This window comes from Pteropus alecto, unplaced genomic scaffold (assembly GCF_000325575.1).
Source record: "Pteropus alecto unplaced genomic scaffold, ASM32557v1 scaffold61, whole genome shotgun sequence".
NCBI classification, from domain to species: Eukaryota; Metazoa; Chordata; class Mammalia; order Chiroptera; family Pteropodidae; genus Pteropus; species Pteropus alecto.
The window spans coordinates 15,022,587-15,036,105 of NW_006434835.1; the positions used below are offsets into that span (position 1 = coordinate 15,022,587).

General features: G+C 46.8%; 1 protein-coding gene across 3 annotated transcripts in view; it reads right to left on the bottom strand.

Annotated features, from left to right (window-relative positions):
• Nucleotides 1–12,583, bottom strand: part of DNMT3A (DNA methyltransferase 3 alpha) — a 112,728-nt gene extending 100,145 nt beyond the window's left edge. The window contains exon 1 of one of the 3 annotated variants that reach the window (XM_015588190.2): nucleotides 12,449–12,583. The gene's annotated coding sequence lies outside the window, so the exon portion shown is untranslated. Of the gene's footprint in view, nucleotides 1–102; nucleotides 192–12,448 lie in introns of those variants that run through there. The other 2 variants (XM_015588189.2, XM_015588191.2) reach the window with 2 other exon arrangements.
• Nucleotides 12,584–13,519: the final 936 nt, after the last annotated feature.

Sequence of the window (13,519 nt, forward strand, 5' to 3'; positions counted from 1 at the left end):
CCCCGACCCTGCGCTGGGCCTGGGCAACCCGCCTCGGCCGCACTCCTGGCCACTCCGGCGGGGACCTCGCTGCAGCCCTCCCCCCGCAGGGCGCTCCGCTACCTGGCGCTGCCTCTGCGCTGGGTCCCCGCATCCAGCACTGGCCGCAGGGACAGCGGCCCCTCCTCTCCCCGGGCCGGTGTCAAGTGCCTCCCCCCGGCAGCCCGCGGAGCCCCCGGCGGCCTTCGCCCTGCAGTTCTCCCGACCTCCACCAGAGCCCACTGCACTCTGCCTGCCTCAGCACTGGGGCTGGGGACAGCAACGCCGGCCCTTCCGCACAGCAACCCCCACCCCACCGCCACCCCCGCCAGGTGCCGCGGGCCGAGTGGTGGCCAACCCACTCAACAGGGCCAAGGTCGGGGCGCCAGACCCATCCAGGCCGTACTGGAGGCTTGAGCGCCTCTATAGGATGAGCCCCCTTCTAGAGAGTGAGCTCCCCATACCTTGAGGTGTCCAAGTAGAGTTGAGTGCCCTTAGTTGGGCAGTGGAAGACTGAAAGATTTCATGGGGTTGGAGGTTGAACTGAATGACACAGAAGATCCCTTCCAGCTCTGATTCTGAGCACACCTACACTCCAACCTCACGCTTACTCACCCCTTTGCTGTGGGGGTTGTTCTCATTTCCCATAGAGTTCTCAGGCCTCCAGGTTTCTGATTTGGGACAACTCCATCTACCTTCACGAGACAGCTCATCGCTCTCCTAACTGCCACCTCTGGGGCTTGGTGCTGGGCTCCCTGGCCTGACTCCCCACTTCTGCCTGCACCTCCACCAGCCATCTCCCACCCCGTGCAGTCCCATTCCACCCAGCACTTCAGCTACGTGGAAGCGCCCTACGCTCTCTGACACACGACATGCTGTGCTCCCTTCCTCAGGCACCCACCACCCCACTGCAGGCAGGGGCAACTGAAGAGGGGAACGCAGGCCCTCACTGCTGAAAACAGTGCTACTTTTCCCTTTTACCTCACCAGCTTCTCCCCTTCCAAAGTCACAGGAACAGTTACCTAACTCTTTGGGACATGGAGCTGACCTTCATCCAAGAGGTTTTCCTTCTGGAAGCCCTCTAATGAATGCTTCCAGGTCCTTTAGTCTGTCCCACATCCTGAACCTCAAGACCACTCTCCACACCACTGTCCTGGCTTTTTTCAGTGTCACCCTCACTCAAGTGGTCACACCATGCCACTGATGATAGGCCCTAACCATGGTCTTGACCTGGCCAGTTCCAGAGAATCAACATGTTCCTTTCATGAGGACAGGGACCACATATGTCTTCTCTGTTGTCCAGCAGTTGGCACATAGTAGGTTCTCAGTAAACCTTGGTTAAATAAATATGTGCATTGCAGGCCCCATGCAATTTTGCTTTTGACATCAAGATGGACATCCACAAACACTTTAATGCTTGGCTAAGGGTAGGACCATGTTTAGAAAAATGGCTGCCATTCCTCTCCCTTCCTCAAGAGCTTATGTAATACTGCCCCCAAATAGCAGCAACTGTTTACCGAGTGTCTCCTGTGCATCAGGCACCGGAGTTGGCACTTTTCCCTTCGTCCTTACCAACCGTGTGAGGTACTTTGTATTCTTTACTCTACAGGTGAAGAAACAGGTTTAGTCAAAGCCACGCAGTTGGGAAGTGGCAGAGCCAAGATTCAAAGCCTGGTTCATCTGATTCTTAAATCAGTGCCTATACCTTTAAAACATTATAGTTGCTCTTAACAAGCTGACATTCTCAGGGTCAAGATGGACAATGTAAGTTTCTATTCAGTAGAATAGAAATGATTTATGATTAAATCATCAGGGGTCCGTGATGTGTGTGACCTTGGATGTTTGTGTTGCTGGGGTCAAAAGGCCCAAGGTGACCATGTTAGAAGGGTTGTGTCCAGTAAGAAGCAACCCCGTGGCTACAAAGTTGGTTCCGGAGCCTGGCCCTGATATCTCTGGCATGAAGAGGTCCCTCTAGGCAATCCTGAGAGGTGGCATATCAGCGCTGGGTAACCCTACTGGGCATTCCTCACTGTGCATCGTACTGGATCCAGCTCAGATTGATTTAGCCTTTGGGATCCTACACCTCCCTCACTTGCATCTGCCTCACTGTGTCCTGACCAGAATCCTAATTGATCCTAGATCATCTGGGGTGAAGGGCAGTATCAGTAAGGATAGGCTAGGTTATCCTGTGGTAACAAATAACCATAAGTCTCGGTGACTTAAAAACACAGAGGTTCTGTGGAAAATAGTATGGTGGTTCCTCACAAAAATTAAACATAGAATTACTGTATGATCCAGCATTTCCACTTCCAGGTATATACCCAAGAGAATTGAAATTAGAGACTTGAATAAACATTTGTACATAGGTGTTCATAACAGCATTATTCACAAGAGCCAAAAGGTAAAGACACACAGATTTTCATCAACTGATGAGTGGATAAATAAAATGTGCCATATACATATAATGGAATATTATTTGGCCTTAAAAAGGAAGAAATTCTGACACATACTACAACATGGATGAGCCTTGAAGACATTATGCTAGTGAAATAAGTCAAGCACAGAAGAACAAATATTGTATGATTCCACTTATATGAGTTAACTAGAGTAGTCAAATTCAGAGACAAAGAAGAGTGGTTGCCAAGGACTGGGGAAAGGAGGAAGAAGGAATTAGTGGTCAGTGGGTACAGAGTTTCAGTTTGGGAAGTTAAAAAGTTTCAGAGCTGGATGATAGTGTTGGTTGCACAATATGTGAATGTCCTTAATACCTCTGAACTACACACTTAAAAATGGTTAAAATGGATCAACATAGTCAATTGATCATAGACAGATAAATAGATAGAAATACAGATACTCAGTTCTACAGCTACACAGATCCTGAACTATACACTTAAAAATGGTACATTTTATGTTATATATATTTTGTCACCATAAAAATAGAGCGTAGTACAACTGTAAATTAAATTTATTAAATATATTATAAAACACAAAGTTCCTTTTCTTGCTCCTGTTACATGTCTGTGTCTGTCTGCAGAGGAGTAGAGCTCATCCCCAGGCCCAGGGGTTGGTTGCTCAACCTTTGAAGGAATTCCCAGGAAGCCATGACCATACCAATAGGAAGCTGGCCTTCACTAAAGGAGACTTCTTCCCTGCAGGCCCTCTGGTACAGCCATGAACCAAGGAAGACAACGAACCAAGGAGATTCTCCTAGGAAGCTGGATCAGGACCTGGCTCTCTTGTGGAGAAGTGAGCCCTGGCCGCCCCAGCAGCAGCATGTGCTGGCAACCCCTGCTTGCTCTTTACCTTCTCTCTTCCAAAGTCGGCCTTTCTTGTGGATAATCTATTTTTTCTCCACCATCATAGATTTGGTGTTTTGGAGTGATTAAAATTATAGACTCTACCAGGCACCTCCAAGCCCAACACAAGTGGCAACCATCTACAGATCACTTCGTAGCTCATACCAAGTGGCCCCAGGCAGGGCACAGGCAGCAGCTGACCATGACCTGCGCCAGAACCACTTGCAAGAGGTCCCAGAACCAACACACCCAGTGGCCAGCTTCATATCACACCAGAGCACCACCTAACCACCTCCACAAAATGGCATACCCAAAGAGCAGACTCCCCAGGCACCAGCGCCCCACTAAAGCGAATCCTGCTTTGAAGGGTCAGCCTCTCCTACTGACATACCAAAAGCAATCAAATATCAACTACAACAAGAGAATACACACAACCCACACAAGGGACACATCTGAAGCACCTAGCTCAGGTGACCAGGCAGACTGCACCAGTGGGCCCCATAGGACACTTAGTATATAAGGCCACTCTACCAAGACCAGGAGATATAGCAGCTCTACCAAACACAGGTAGGCAGCCAAAATGAGACAAACATGTCCCAAATAAAAGAACAGAACAAAACTCCAGAAAAAGAACTAAACAAAATTGAGACAAGCAGTCTATTAGATGTAGAGTTCAAACACTGGTTATAAGGATGCTCAATGATCTCAGTGAGAACTTTGACAGAGAGACAGGAAACAAAAATGGAAATAGAAAACATTTTAAAAAGTCAGAAATGAAGAATAAAATAACTGAAATGAAGACTACATTAGAAGGACCCAGTAGATTAGATGAAGTGGAGGATCGAATCAGCAATTTGGAAGATAAAATAGCATAAAACACCCAATCGGAACATCAAAAAGAAAAAGAATCCAAAAAAAAGGATAGTTTAAGGGGCTTCTGAGACAACATCAAGCATACCAACATTTATATCATAGGAATACCAGGAGAAGAGAGAGCAAGGAATTGAAAACCTATTTGAAGAAATAACAATGGTAAACTTTCCTAACCTAGTGAAGGAAATAGACATACAAGCAAAGGAAGCAGAGAGTTCTAAACAAGATGAACTCAAAGAGGCTCACACCAAGACACATAATTAAAATGCCAAAATTTAAAGACAGAGAATATTAAAAGCAGCAAAAGAAAAGCACTTAGTTACCTAGAAGGGAGCTCCCATAAGACTGTCAGTTGATTCCTCAACAAACACTTTGTAAGCTAGAAGGGATTGGCACAAAGTATTCAAAGTGACAAAAATCAAGAACATACAATCAAGATTACCCAGTAAAGCTATCATTTAGGATGGAAGGACAGCTAAAAAGCTTCCAAGACAACAAAAAGCTAAAGGAGTTCACTACCAAACCAGTATTACAACAGATGTTAAAAGGGACATCTTTAAGAAGAAGTGGAGAAAAAAAGATTAAAAATAATAGAATGGCAATAACTATATATCTATTAACAATTAAATGGATTAAAAGCTCCAATCAAAAGAGTGACTGAATGAATAAGAAAACAAGACCCTTATATATGCTGCCTACAAGAGACTCACTTCAGGTCAAAAGAAAAACACAGACTGAAAGTAGGATGGAAAAAAGATATTTCATGAAAATGGAAAATAAAAATAAAAAAAGCTGGGGTATCAGATAAAATAGTCTTTGTTTTTTTCTCCACAAGCCCCAGGGTTTTCAGGTTTCCTGAACTTCTGCCAAACTGTCTATAAATTTTGGGGTTCCCACTACCCTCTAAGGTTTGATAATTTGTTAGACTGAATCACGGAACTCAGGAAAGCACTATATTTAGTATTACAGTCCTATAAAGAATATAAATCAGGACAAATGAAATTAAGAGACACACAGGGTTAGGTCTGGGAGGGTCCCCAAAACAAAGCTTCTGTGTCCTCAGAATGCATCATTTTTCTGGCATATTGATATATGTCACCGGTCAGGAAGTTGACCCAAATTTCAGGTATCCAAAGTTTTTACTGGGGTTTTATTGCATAGCAATGATTGCTTAAATCATTGGTCATGCGGTTAAACTCAATTTTTATGCCCCCTTTCCTTTCTAAAGTTTGAGAGGTCAAGATGAGCTCAAAGTCTCAATCCTCTAATCATATTATTGGTGTTTCCAGCATGGCCAGCCCCCATTCTGAAACGATCTAGAACCCAGAATGAACGGTCTCATTAGCATAAATACACTTACCCTCAAGACTCAAAATGAATAGCAAAGACTTCCTATCACTTAAAACATTCCAAAGGTTAGAAGCTCCCTTCTAGGAAGCAGGGACAAAGACCAGACAAATTCTTTATTGTAAAACAGGCTTCTACCAGTTTGTTTCTTGTATGTGTGAGTCTGTTTTGTTTTGTTTGTTCATTTATCTTGGTTTTTTTTTAGATTCCACATATAAGTGAAATCATATAGCATTTATTTTTCTCTGAGTTATTTCACTTAAACCCTTCTGGTGTCACAAATGGCAAGATTTAATTTTATTTATTTATTTATTTATTTGTTCTAAAGAGTCATACAATCTAGCCTTATTTTATAGGTGAGGCTCAGAAGAGGCCAACTGACCTGTTTACAGTCACACTGCTGTATTTAGTGCCAATTCCAATCTCCCTACCCAGTAATACTAAAATAGATCATTCCTCAAAGAAATTAAAAATAGAACTATCCTATAACCCAGCAATTCCATTCCTGGGTATTTATCTGAAGAAATCCAAAACACTAATTCAAAAAGATAGACGCACCCGTATGTTCACTGCAGCATTATTTAGCCAACCTATGGAAGCAAACTAAGTGTCCATTGATAAATGTATGGATAAAGCAGATGTGGCACACACATACAATGGAGTATTACTCAGCCATAAAAAATGAAATCTTGCCATTTGCAAGAACATGGATGGACCTAGAGAGTATTATGCTAATTGAAATAAGTCAGAGAAAGACAAATACCATATGATTTCACTCATATGTGGAATCTAAAAAGCAAAATAAATGAATAAAACAGAAACAAACTCATAGATACAGAGGACATTTTGATGGTCTCCAGATGCGAGGGGCGTTGGGAGGATGGGTAAAAATGGGGAAGGGATTAAGAAGTACAAATTGATAGTTACAAAATGGTCGTGGGGATGTAGAGTACAGCATAGGGAATTTAGTCAATGATATTGTAGTAACTATGTATGGCGCCAGATGGGTACTAGTTTTATCAGAGTAATCGCGCCGTAAGTTATATAAATGTCTAATCACTACGTTGTACACCTGAACTAATATAATGTTGTATGCCAACTGTAACTGAAAAATTAAAAAAATATTTAAAAATACATATAAAAATGTACAATTTAGTAGCATTTAGTACATTCGCAGTGCTGTGCATCCACCACTATCAGGCAGCAAGTGCATTTTGAAAGCGCTTACGCAGAGAAAAAAGGTACACATGGGTACTAGGCTGCCACTGGGGGTGGGGGGAGTGTAATGTGCTTGGCCAGCGCCCTTGCCTTGGAGACAACCCTGCCCCTATTCCATGGGGTGCTGGCTGGATCTGTCAGTCCCATTGTCACCTCCTACAACCACTAATGGGGATGGGCATGTGATCCACACTATCCTACCAAATGTAGAACCTGGTTCGGGGTAGACTTGTAACCAAAGCCAGAAAACTGAAGTAACCTTCACCTGTTGAAGGGTATCTGTGGTGTTTTCAGCTTTTAGCCTCTGATTAGAAAACCGAGGCCAGGGAGGTGAACCAGCTTGCACGGGGCACACAGGCAGAATGTGGTAGAACTGGCAGTCAAACCCTGGTCCATTTGCTACAGTCACGTGGGGCTATCTGTGGGAAACATCAGGCAGGTTCAATGGGAAATATGGAGATTTGAGAGTCATTGACAGTTTGACATCTGAAAGTTGCGTTTAAGGAAGGTGAGTCTGAATCGGAGGGAGGCAGCTTGGCCAGATTCGTGCTTAGCTGCAGCAGCAGAAATGGGGAAGCTCACAGCCGCCTTTCAACGGGAACATCTATTGCTGACGGAAAACAGAGATGATGAGGAGAAACGTATTCACTGATTTGGGTTGTTATAGTAACATCCAGATAAAATATATAGTCAGGGGCTGGAGGAGAAATGGAACTGCACGCAGATGAGCTGGCGGAATGAGGGGAATGACTGGAAGAATATTGCCATAGACACAGTACTGACTCACTGCGGAAGCTATGAATGGATGGGCTCGCTCTCTGAGGAGTGTGAAGACCAGAGATGCTGGGGTAGATCACAATTTGGGTGTGGGAAGAAATGACAGCAAAGGAAAGAGGAGGAGGTTCAGGGAGGCAGACGGAGAACCAGATGAGAGAATGAAGGCCAAAGACAAAGGGCCTTAGCATTGACAAGGCGATGGGGTTGAGGAGAAAGGAGTATATTTGTTATCTATTGTTGCATAACAAATTAACACGAATATCAGTGGCTTAAACAACAATTATCTTACAGTTTCTGCGTGTCAGGAATCTGTGGGTGGCTTAGTAGGGTTCTATGGGTCAGGGTTTCTCACATGCTGCAGTCAAGGTGTCTGGCTACAGTCATCTCAAGGTTTGATGGGGAAGGATATATTTCTAAGCTTATTCATGTGGTGGTGGTTGTCAAGATTCAGTTTCTTACAGGTTGTTGGACTGAGGGCTTCGCCTAAGTGCTGGCTGTTGGCCAGAGGCTGCCTTCAGTTTCTAGACATGTGAGCCTCGCCATAGGGCAGTTCAGAAAATGGCAGCTGGCTTCATCAGAGAGAGTAAGCAGGAGATGCTGAGAGTTTGGGGAAAGGTCGAAGATGCAGACTTTTATAACCTAATCTCAAACGCTTATGCCCTATTCGCTTCGTGAACAGCGAGTCACTAGGGCCAGCCCACACTCAAGGGGAGGGGAGTACACAAGGGTCTGAACATTTAGAAGCCATCGGAGAAGCTGCAAAGACAAGGTGGTTGGATTTGACCTAAGTCTCTCCCAGGTGGCCCCTGAGAGGACATTGTCAGGAGGGTGCAAGAGGAAGAAGACAGAATGGAGACAAGCGATGATACCCAAATCCCAGCTGTCCCCAGCTCCTCAGGGAGACATGGACACACTCAGGGCTTCCACCCCCTTTCTGTAGACAGAGCCCCCACCAGTTCCCAGAAGACCCCAACTCAGTCGTCTCCCTAGGTTTGCTTCCTCCAACCATGCAAGCCGACAACACCTGGCTCACCATCTCTATTTCACCATCTCCAACACCAACTCGTCACTGAGGCACAGGAACCTTTTCAGTGCATGGGAGGACGGGAACCAATTCCATAACCCTTTCTACACTCCAGGACTGGCACCGTCCGAGCTGCTGCAGCCAGTAGCAACCAGCTCCCTGTCCCATCTAGAGAGTGATCTCCCTTCCCCTGCTGAGCCTGGCCAGCAACCTGGGCTGTTTTCCTGTCCCACCTCCAGCTTGGGTCTGTCTGGCTCAGAGGTAATGGGTCCGCTTATGGGAGGAACACAGAGCGGTGCTGAGAAGGTAAGCGTCAGGGAGGCAGCAAATGGAATGAAGGGGAAACCAAGGGACAAGGCTGGGGCTAGAGACAGATATTTTGGGAGATTCATAAGAGAATCACAGGTATCACAGCTCAGTCCACATGGCAGATGTGCAGGTGTAACTATTTTTGGAAGTCCCGTTGGGACAAGGGACATGCAGAATAACAGCCCCTAAAAATATTCACATCCTAATCCCTGAACCTGTTAGGTCACATGACAAGGGGAATCAAAGTTGCAGATGGAATTAAGGTTGCTAATCAGTCGACCTAGAGATGGGGAGGTAACCTGGACTATCTGGGTGGGTCTAATGTAATCACAAAGGTCCTTAGAAGTAGAGGAGGGAGGCAGAAAGGTTGTGTCAGAGGAATGCGACGTGAAAAGGACTAAACCCGCCATTGCTGCCTTTGAAGACAAAGAAAGGGGCCACTAGCCAAGGAATGTGGGCAGCCTCTGCAAGCTGGTAAAGGCAAGGAAATGAACTCTTAGGGCTTTTAGAAAGGACCACAGCCTTGCGGAAAAGCCCTCTCCCCTTTTATCTTCCCCCTCTGCTCCATTCTGTGGCCTGAGCCTAGGGAACTGAGGGCAGCCTGGTCCAAGGGTTGGGCGATCTGGATTCCAGCTGCCTCTAACTTGCTCTTTGACCCTGAGGAGTCATTTTTTCCTCACTGGGCCTTAGTTTTATGAAACATGGGCTTAGTAACAGGCTCCTTGCCACCTTCCTGGTGTGGTTGAATCCAGACCACACACATAGGGATGCTCAAAGGCTAAGGAAATCCTGAGGCCCACTTTAGGGCCCTGGCCCCCACTCCAGGTCTGATTCCTTTTGCACCTTTATTCCAACATAAGATCAGGGCAAGGGATGATAGAAATGCCCCCCCCCCCCGCCCCGCCCAGGATCTGGCAGGGGCTTGGAGAGTGAAACCCCTTGTTAAACAAAAGAGGGACAGAAGATCAGAGAAGTTAAGTAAGTTGCTGAAGTCCACACAGTGAGTTGGCGCCGAGCACTAAACTCAGGTTGACATCCAGCTAAGGCATTTCCTCAGGCCGGGGTGGGGGTAGGAGGGGTGGGGAGAGTCTCCCTCAAGGAAACTTTAGTCCCAGGATGGTGTTGGGATAAAGGCAGGGGCTCTGCTTCCCTTGCCCCGATCTTATGTTGGAATTCAGGCAGATGTGGATTCAAGTGCCAGCCTGGCCACTCACCAGACGTTGTGAGCTTGTGAGTACTCTCCGGAGCGATGATCCTGCCTGATTCATTGGGTCGTTGGGAGAATTAACTGAGATAATGCTGAGGGCCTATTACAATGCCTGGCATGTAGCAAGCACTCTACAAACATCAGCTAACAGTACTTCTATTAATTGCCTCCCCCACTTCTCTCTATCCCATGTCTCATAAGGAGAGAGAGGAATGAGGACAATTCCCTCCAGATGACAATGTTTCCAATGGTCTTTCAAACTGAGCTCTCATTAGGTCCTAATCACAAACCTGAAGTCACAGCTACTGTTGTGCTAATTTTAAGGATGATGCCACTGAGGCACAGAGAGAGGTCTCTTGGCAAGTCAGTGGCTGAGTGGGACCAGACCTGGACGCCCAGCTCCACTCTGTGCCCACGTGGAGTTCCCCAGAGGGGCCAGGGCTCCTCCGTGCCCATGAGAATGGCTGAGGCAGTGGACCCAGGCTTCTCTGCTCACCTGTTGCCATGCAGCATATGGACATTTGGGTTCACAGCTCTGTCTCCGGACAGGTCCAACTCTAACCCTGTCCTTGCAGTATCCTCCCCCACAGTATCCCAGGATCACAGCATCTAAGAAGCACTCAGAAAACCCACCTGCCCCCAGACATCTTGAAATTTCTTTACTTAGAGACCAAGCCTTTCATTCCACAATAATGAATTATCAGGGGCTGGATGTGACATGTAGCCCTGAGATATTGGGGGCCATGAACAGGGCAGGAGAACAGTAGAGAAAGAAAGGCTTGTTGGGGGGGACTTGGAGCATGGGAGCCAATTTTCCTTACCAAAACCGGGGTTCACATGTTCTTGAGGACAAGGAAACTAGGAGGAAGTTGGAATTAAGAGGGAAAATAGAGGCTGGGTGTACAGCTATACCAGAGACTCCTCGGTTTACCCCCAGCACAAGTTACTTTACCTCAACACTCAGGGATTCCAGGGTTTGGGGCCTCTCACTCAGTGACTGGTAGAAAGAACATGACTTAGCTCCTGGAGTGGCTGCTGGCTCTGCCAGGACTAATTTGGGTGCCTGAGAAGCAAGTCCTCTCTCACCACCATGGTGGTCTTAAGCAAAGTGGCTCCCCACAACCCCCTGAGCCCTGACTCAGCTGATTTCCTAATTTGTAGGCTAACATAGAATAGACCTTCCCTTCCCAGCAGCCAGCCCCGAGCAAGGCCCATGGAGTCGCCCTGTCTATTTCCCCCCTGACCAGGCACATCACCTCACAGTTTCCAGAGCTAGTTTTTTTCAGAAAACTCGAGTTTCTTCTTCACCCGCCAGGGAGAGGCCTGGACCTGTATTTCTAGTTCTCACAATTCCTCTGGTGCTAATCAGACCAGAATCTTATCTCCCTTCTCAGATGATTTTGGTGGCATACCTCGGCCTTTCCGTTCTATACCCCCCTGACTCCCACTGATTTTTTGGCCACTGATGAGAAGGAGGGCCAGGTGGTAGATAAAGAACCTAAGGGGAGATTCTCCTTTGTATAAAATTAATACGTGACATCCAAATGATATGTAATATATTTTTAAAACCATATTTCTTGGGCTCTTGTGAGGAATCTGCTGTCCTGGTCACAAATCTAACCTGGTACTTGGCACATAGTAGGTGTTCAAAAAAATGAAAATTTACCTTCCCTACATTCTCCCCTCCTCCACCTTCCACATATTGGGAGTGCCAAAAACACCTGGACTTTCCAGATGTCAGGCTGCTCTCCTGCCACCCCAGCCTAACCGGACCCCTCCTCCTGAACAAACCACTTCTACAGAGGCAGGCAGGCAGCAACCGAGGGCCTTATTGAGGGCCTTTGAGTGACACAAAGGAAAAATCCACCTTGAGCCAAGCAGGTCTTCAGTGTCCCCAGAGAGGATACTCTTCAGGCCTTTTTCCAAATAGGAACAAAGACCATGAATTGAATAATGATTATTTCAGTTCTGTGCCCTGACCAGGTGAGGTAGAGCAAGGTTGATGGTCAGGCCTATTCAGAAAGCGGGGAGCTGAAGACACCTTGGCTGTCAGACTTGGCGGTCTGGGTGCAACGCCAGCAGCCTGGGCTCTTCCTTGTACCTCTGGGCCACTAGCTGGAGGTGGAAAGCAGCCCTTGCACCCCCGCCCCCCGTCCGACCCCGTCCCAGTGACTGGGGACCAGGGAAAGGGTGCTACCCCCTCTCCACATCTCATCTGTTTAATGGAGTTTGGGTTGGGCCCCAAAGAGTTGCTATTGAAGCATTTAAAAACACTACTGTGTCACTTTTCTGAGCTACTTTTCCTCATCAGACCCATTCTTCTGGTCAAACAAGGATAATTTACAACAGAAATTAGAGGAAAGTTGTGGGAAAACTCACTTGAGCAAACAGGTTAAAAATCGATGTTGACAGCTCCTCAGCGTCTCCGCCCTGCACGACCCCACAGTGGCCCCTATTCGGTCTGACCGATGCGGGATGCGGAGCCTCATCTCCACGCGCCCTCCGACTCCGCCAGGTGAGCCGCCTCCGACTGGCAGAGAACTCTCTCCACAGGCGCAGCATTTGCACTCCTCTACCTCCAGGTGGCGCTGGGCTAGGGGCGGAACGTACTGTCTGTCATTCATGTGGGGGCGGGGCCTTAGAAATACTGACTTCTGATTGGTTGAGCTCAGTTTCGCTTTCCTTCTGAGTCCAGAGCGGGTCTTACGGAGAACATCCAGTCAAGGTGCCCGAGTTACTCGAGAGTGTGTGAGTGAGTGAGTGTGTGAGTGAGTATGTGTGTGAGTGTGTGCGTCTGTGTGTGTACGCGCGCGCACGCGTTAATTTTTTTTCTTTACAATTAAAGTTGTTGCCATTTTTTATACCTTTATAAGACCTCTTAAATTTACACACCGGGAAAAATTCTTGGTCGGGCTTATTTATAAGAAATACATTGTTTATTTATAAGGGAGCTAAGGTTTAAGGTCTGCTACTCTGCCAGACCTTTTTTCATGTTTCCTTAGGTTGGTGGATGTGTATTACCAACATACTTGTATCATGGGTGTATTTTACTTGCACATTTGACAGCAGTTAAGCTTCCACTTTCTGCCAAACATTGGGCGGGGTTTGGTGGAGTCTATGGTGAGCAAAACAGACCTGGCCTTAACCTCAAGGAGCTCACAGACTTGCATCAGCAATTGCACACGTGTCCAATGAATTGTGACAATGAGAAGTGGCTAGTTCCTTGAGAGAGGGGCGTGGAGATTTGAGGAACTGCATTACTGAGTGCCGGGCAGCGCAGCCACTTCCCCAAAGAGTGCCATGCTGAATTTAAACTGATGTAATTTCAGAAACCTGGTGGACTCCCTTGTGAGGGTGGGGAAGCTGTGGAGGTGGCATAGGAGATTTGAGGCGGTTTGGGGAATACCCTGGGGCAGCAAACGTGGGCTACCCAGCCTTCTGTCTGGTTGG